The sequence below is a fragment of the Bison bison genome, unplaced genomic scaffold, assembly GCF_000754665.1.
Source record: "Bison bison bison isolate TAMUID 2011002044 unplaced genomic scaffold, Bison_UMD1.0 scf7180017864349, whole genome shotgun sequence".
In the NCBI taxonomy this organism is placed as follows: Eukaryota; Metazoa; Chordata; class Mammalia; order Artiodactyla; family Bovidae; genus Bison; species Bison bison.
Genome location: NW_011494921.1, coordinates 5,819,181 through 5,826,472, shown reverse-complemented (window position 1 = coordinate 5,826,472; position 7,292 = coordinate 5,819,181).

Sequence of the window (7,292 nt, the reverse complement as noted above, 5' to 3'; positions counted from 1 at the left end):
AGGAGCAGGCTCGGCTGGAGGGGCTATAAGACCCTGGCTGAGCGGCTCCGGAAGGCCCCTGAAGCCTGGATGGCAGGCGCAGGTCGTTTCCATAATTATTACATCATACAGCCTATGTTGCATTAACATACATTATTTACTAAATAAATGCAGGTTTCAAAAAAACGTCCGACTGTGCTCCTATTGCCCTTTGGCTTTTGAAAATGGCCTTGGTGCCTCTCAGCCCTTGGCCAGCTCTCCGGGGCTTTGGGGAGCCCTGGCGTGTGAGCGCCTGCCAAGCCTCTAATGACAGGGGCCCATTAGTGCACAGGGCTGGATTCCTGGAACCACCGGGAAGATTAGGAAGTGGCGCTGAGAATGAGCTGGCTGCAGGCTCTGCCCAGGGAGGCACCCGTGCGCCCAGCGGCGGCTCCCTGGAGGATGGAGTAGGTACAGACGGTGAGGGTGCCCCCAGGTCATTCGGGCAGCGGTGCCGCTGTAGGCTGGCTCTGGGCTCCCCTCCTCTCTACCCGTTCTGGGCAGCTCAGGAATCCTTGTAGCCAGCAGGCCTAGCTGTCACCATGAGGGGCAGTGCAGCATGGAGGAGGCGTGCCGAGGGGGTATGAATTAAGTGCCACCGGATGGCAGGCAGAAACTTAGACTGAAACAGTCTAAGACACAGTCCCTGCCCTCAGTGGGAGGGATGGTGGAGGGGTGGGGCCAGTTATCATCTTAGACTAAAAGCCGTCTTATGAGCGGGCTTCCCAGGTGGCTCAGATGGCAAACTGTCTGCCTGCAATGTGGGAGACACGGGTTTGATCCCTGGATTGGAAAGATCCCCTGGAGAAGGAAATGGCAACCCACTCCAACACTCTTGCCTGGAAAATTCCATGGATGGAGGAGCCTGGTAGGCTACAGTCCATGGAGTCGCAGACTCGGACACAACTAAGCGACTGAACAACGACAAATTCCTATGTCGCAGTCTTGACCCACCCCCTCACCTCAGAAAGTGACCTCATTTAGAGAGTCTTTCCAGAGGTAACCCTAACGCAGTGTGACTGGATCGCAGCCAGTGTGACTGTCCTCATAAGAAGGGGACATGTGGACACAGATACTCAGAGAGACGAGGACATGCAGACAGGGAGAAGACGGCTGTCTACAACCCAGGGGAGAGGCTGGGAACGGCCCTCACAAGGAATTGATCCTTCCCACACTTAAATTTCAGTTTTCTGGCCTCTAGGACCGGGCAACAATAAACCGTCATTTAAATCACCCAGCCGTGCAGCCCTAGGAAAGCTAATAGAGGTCCTGTGGCACCAGAGAATGTCTAGGCTGGTACTCTCGGGGAGAGGAGGGAGGAGAAATGGAAGGTCCTGTGGGCAGCCAGAGGGGGGCTTTGGGGCTGAGGGTGCAGGCGGAGGGTGGGCATGGAGAAAGAAGCGTGAAGGAGCATCAGATGCTGAGCCCAGGAACCAGGTCTGAGGGCCAACAGAAGCCAGTCTCACAGCACGAGTCTCTGGAAATCATACTCTCAGAAATGTCTCTATCTCCAGGCAACGTTGAAAACGCAAGCCACTGATACATTGACCCTGGAAGATCAAGAACTTTTTAAAAATTTAATTGCGGTGATTGATTTATGTGAGTTTCTTGGATCATGTTCATTGTCAACAATAATACGAGCTTCTGCGGCTGATGCAGGGATGGGGTTACCGGCATCCAGGGCTGCCCGCAGTTCTCTGGACCGACAGCTGTGGGTGATGCATCCTGCCTGGCCTTGCAGGGTGGCTGGACTCCCCTGCCTGCACATGAGGTGTGAAGACTGATTGACTGCTTTAGATAACCAGCTTGACATGGAACTAGCAAACTTCCAAAGTCAAGTGAAAACGAAAGAGAAAGTCTGTTCAGTTGTGTCCAACTCTTTGCGACCCCATGGACTATACAGTGCATTGGAATTCTCCAGGCCAGATTAGTGGAGTGGGTAGGCTTTCCCTTCTCCAGGGGATCTTCCCAACCCAGGGATAGAACCCAAGTCTCACACACTGCAGGCGGATTCTTTACCAGCTGAGCCAGCAGGAAAGCCCCAAGTCAAGTTAGGGGGTAAGGAAATAGGCTGAGGACTTGGATTTAGTTCATTAATGTCCAAACAACACGGAAACTTTATGAATGGGAACAAGCCAAGCCAGAATATTGGGTCTTAAAAATCCTTCCTGGGATCACGATGGGGGTCCAGTGGAGAAGGATGGGGCACTGGGTAACAAAGCTGGCAGGTAAGATTTTCCTCCGTTAGAATGCACGAAAAGTAAAGCATCTTGGGATGCTGGAAGGACAATACTTGCTTTGCAAATGAGTGGAAGGAGAAAACTGTTAAAATGAAGAGTTTGGGGCCAGCAGTTCTTGGTTCTCAGGAAGGTCACATGAGGATGAATAATGAACTTTCTCAGGGCCAATTCCTGGACAGCAGATCCTGTTTTATTGTCCAAAGAAAGGCAGGGTCTATTCTCCAATGTTCTGTAGGCTGTCGAGATGGGGGATAAATCTGAGGCCGCCTTTAAATACTGGGTTTCAATTGCCTTCTTTCTTTCCTGGGCAGATATATGGGCTTGTCGTATGATTTAGTGCCCGAGCCCCAAGGAGCTGGAGTGCTCTCTAGGACCAGGACAGGGCTTTCCAATTATTTTTGTGCTTTCTGCCGAGGACAAGACTCAGTTCTCAGGAGAGGGACGTCCAACCCTGATGATTCTTCTTGGGAGGAAAAGTGAGAGTCATAGCTAGGGTCGGCCTGGCTCCCCTACTGCTTTGGGGTTTGGGAAGACTGCCTATATAATGGTAACAGTAATAGTTACAGTAATAATAATAATAATAGTTGCGCTTCCCAGGTAGCACTAGTAGTAAAGAACCCACCTGCAATGTGTGAGGTGCTAGAGACACAGGTTTGATCCCCAGGTCAGGAAGACCCCCTGGAGAAGGAAAGAGCAACCCTCTCCAGTATTCTTGACTGGAGAATCCCATGGACAGAGGGAGCCTGGTGGGCTACAGTCCATAGGTCGCAAAGAATCAGATGACTGGGGGACTGAGCACATATAATCATAGTTGCTATTTTGTACTTTAAGTGGGAGAGGTGTTCATTGTTAAACTTTCTCCCCTCTTGGTTCTCTTTAACCAATTAAAGAGCTGCTGCTACTGCTGCTAAGTCACTTCAGTCGTGTCCGACTCTGTGCAACGGCAGCCCACCAGGCTCCCCTATCCCTGGGATTCTCCAGGCAAGAACACTGGAGTGGGTTGCCATTTCCTTCTCCAATGCATGAAAGTGAAAAGTGAAAGTGAAGTCGCTCAGTCGTGTCCGACCCTCAGCAACCCCATAAACTGCAGCCTTCTAGGCTCCTCCGTCCATGGGATTTTCCAGGCAAGAGTACTGGAGTGGGGTGCCACTGCCTTCTCCGAATTAAAGAGCTAAATAAGATCAAAGAGTCAACCGAAGCCTAGGAATCTCTCATAAAACTGGACAGCAGCTCTCCTCTCTGAAATTACATGTTCCGTGATCGGCTTTCTCAAGAGACGCTCCGCTCCCAAGAGGATGGTGGTGGGCAGGGCCGGAGGGCAGCAGAATCCAGAACATGCCCATATCCACTCAGGGACCCGGCTCCTGGCAGCTGTGACCTACTGGATTTGCCCAGTTCTCCTTGATCTCCCCGAGCAGACAAGTCGCTCCTTCTCTCCCTGGAGCACAGGTGAGGGGTGGGGAAAGAAACCAGAAGTGTTTATTACAACATTTCTCTCTTCTAAGTCTGGAGTAAGGAGTTAAAATATAAGGCGTAGGATCATCGCTGTATACCTTTAATAACTGTAATTGTTGAGGACTTCCCCTGGTGCCAGGTATTCTGATGAGGATATTACATGCATCATTAATTTTTAAGGTGGTTTTGATTTCTTGACAAGGGACCAGAAATCACGGGCTTGCCAGTTCCTCTAAATAGTCACTGGCTCCGAAAGCCAAGCTTTGGGTTAGCAAAGTGCTTTTACCCCAAGACGGTCATCAGGGACCATGGTTGGCCATAGGCTTGGCCTGCTGTGGGTCTTAGGGATCGGGAGCTCAGGAGGAGAAGGGATTGTCCGAATTTTCACATTCCAAGCATCCAGTCAGTGTGATTGGTTCAAGGATAAAGTTTGACTCAGGTTAGCTCAGGGTTCAGTTCAGTGGCTCAGTCGGGTCCAACTCTTTGCAACCCCATGGCCTACAGCATGCCAGGCTTCCCTGTCCATCATCAGCTCCTGGAGCTTACTCAAATTCATGTTTTTCGAGTTGGAGATGTCACCGAACCATCTCATCCTCTGTGATTCCTTTCTCCTCCTGCCTTCAATCTTTCCCAGCATCAGGGTCTTTTCCAGTGAATCAGTTCTTTGCATCAGGTGGCCAAAGTATTGGAGTTTTGGCTTCGGCAACAGTCCTTCCAGTGAATATTCAGGACTGATTTCCTTTAGGATGGACTGGTTTGATCTCCTTGCAGTCCAAGGACTCTCAAGAGTCTTCTCCAGCACCACAGTTCAAAAGCATCAATTCTTCGGTGCTCAGTTTTCTTTATGGTCCAACTCTCACATCCGTACGTGACTACTGGGAAACCCATAGCTTTGTCTAGACTCAGGTTAGACCAGGGGACAAAATACTGGGACTTTCTTTGGACCTTTTCTTTCTCAGAAACAGCAGCTTTTTTGTTCATGGAGGTTGCCGATGACGTGGGTAACGGAGGGCTTCCCTGGTGGCTCAGATGGTAAAGAATCCACCTGTAATGCAGGAGACCTGGGTTTGATCCCTGGGTTGGGAAGATCCCCTGGAGGAGGGCATGGCAACCCACTCCAGTGTTCTTGCCTGGAGAATCCCCATGGACAGAGGAGCCTGGTGGGCTACAGTCCTTGGAGTCGCAAAGTCAGATAGGATTGAGTGACTAAGCATAGCAATGTTAAGACTGGGAATTTGGGGGAACCCTAGTAGAGAGACCCAGCTTGGGAGGAAAGCTAAACCAGAGATCAAGTCTTAGTGATATTGTTCAAAAACTTGGGCCCCTTGCTAGAGGCTGAGCTAGACATACTTCTGGCTTTCTAGTCCACTGAGGCTGTGTGTTTTCTCCCCTTTTTTGTGTTGGGTTTCTGTTGCACACAACCAAAAAAAAGTGTTGGTTAATGTATTTGTGGATCTTCCTAATGGGATGAACGATCTTCAGAGAGTTTATTGTGGAAATGAAGCAGAAAAATGCATACCTGATGTTCTCAGAGCTTCTGTGACCACATGTAGCCCGCTCCCACCTCCAGGCTGAACCAGAGCCTCTGAAGATGTCACCACACTTGCCCTTTTAAATTTGGGATGAAATGCCATAGTCATTCACAGGAGGAGTACCTGGAGATGTCGGCCCGCAGCCTTGAGAATCTTAGCTGAAATTGACCAGTCCAACTTTGGTTACTAATTGGGGATGGGGAAAGCGGTCCTGAAAAAGAGGATGTGCTGAAGGCACTTTATTATACGGGGAGGAGAGGTGGACATTATGTTGTCAGGCTGGCTGGGGAGGATGCAGAGCGGTCAGGGCGGGGTGAAGGGAGCCCTGAAGATGCAGAAAGAGGTGAAGGGGTCAAATACGAAGTTTTCCTCCGTAGAGGTGTGGCCGGAAGTGCAGAGAAGACAAATCTCCCCAGATCCCGACTTGGCAATGAGCCACCCCTACCCTCAGACAGTCATGGAAGAGGAGCCATGTCGTCCATCAGGGAAATGGAGTGTGATCTGGGTCAGACTCTAGAGCGATTGTGGGTGGGGGTGTGGGCAGCCTCGGTGGGGGAACGGATGCAATCTCAAGTGTGTCCCGGGTGTTCACACGTGTGTGCCCGTGGGTGCACGCGGTGTTGCAGAATCATCAGAGGGTGGGCTCAGCCGACAGGCAGCTGTCAGCCAAGGGGCCCGTCCACTTGTAATTGAGAAACGGCAGCGTGCTCTCTCTCCCGGAGCAGGATGATAGTAATTAATTGTTCATTGATCCCCACAGGTCAGCTGGGGGTCAGGGAAGTTGCTCCAGTGGCCTCCCAGTTTGCCAGGCAGCCAGGGAACAGTGGTTTGAGACCTCCGTGGGAAATGTCCTGTGCCCTAAACCCTGACAAAAGGTGACGGGATAATTATGGTAACCTCGGTGTCTGTTATTACTAATGATACACGAGCGAGCCGTTCAGGAACACCATGCCAGTACACCATCGAAGACGGGAAGGAGGAGCAGGAAGCGTGAGCGACAGCGGACACTTGTCAGTGCGGAGCGGGATGCAGCAGCAGGGCTGTTAGGGTCACTATCAGAAGCTTAAGTAAGTGTCCATCTGGATGCGAAGGAGCGCCTGGAAAGCCATGTAGGGCTCACTGCCGATCCATACAGGGGTCTACAGTCTAAGGTGGAGAACTCTTACACCGTCCGAAGGGCACACAGAGTGGATGGATTCAGTAAGATTCAGGTCAGGTCAGCAAAGCCTTCTCCCATCCACCGTGTTCTCCTAGACTCCGATGGTCCCCGACACGATCTCCCAGGGATGGGGGGCCTGGTGCTAGGGCCTCAGGTCACATCTCTGTTCCCGTGGAGTTTGTACAGGTCCCGGGTTACCCTGCTTGTGTGCGTCTCTCCCCTCCAACCAGACTGTAAGCTTTGAGAAGGCTGGAACCATCTCAGATGCCTTAAACCACAGCCACCGCCAACGCTGAGTGCTGCGTTGTGCCAGGCACATAGGAAGCTCCATGATGCTCGGCACAGCGTGACACACATACCAGTTCTTAATAAATATTGATTGAGTAAAAATATGGAACCTAATTATTGCATTGATCATGAGGATGGTGAGGGGCGGGGGTAGGGTGCTGCTGTGCTGAAATCTTAGTGGGTTCACTATTTCCCAGAGGAGAAGAGGTTCAAGGTGTTAACCTATCTGGTTATCGGCACTTGTATCTTAAAGGCTATGGGGTGATATTACTGATGGAGTCTGTAATTGTGTGAATTTTTTCAGTGATGTATACTATCTCTGAGTTAGGACAGAGCTAATCTAGCTAACACTAGAACAATCTAGTGTCTACATTTCAGAGGTAAAACCATTTTGACTCGGGGAGAGAGAGTGTTTCGGTGAAACCAAGGATCTGTTTTTCTTCTGAAATGCGGGCGCTTTCTGTGCACCTGCCTTTTCCTATCGGGTGGAGCTGGACGTGGTTGCCTTTTGCAGCTCTTAGAGGCGGGACAGTTCTCTCACTGAAGGACCTTCCGTCTGTTCGATGCCTCCCCCCAGAGCCATCAGCCACCACGAAACCC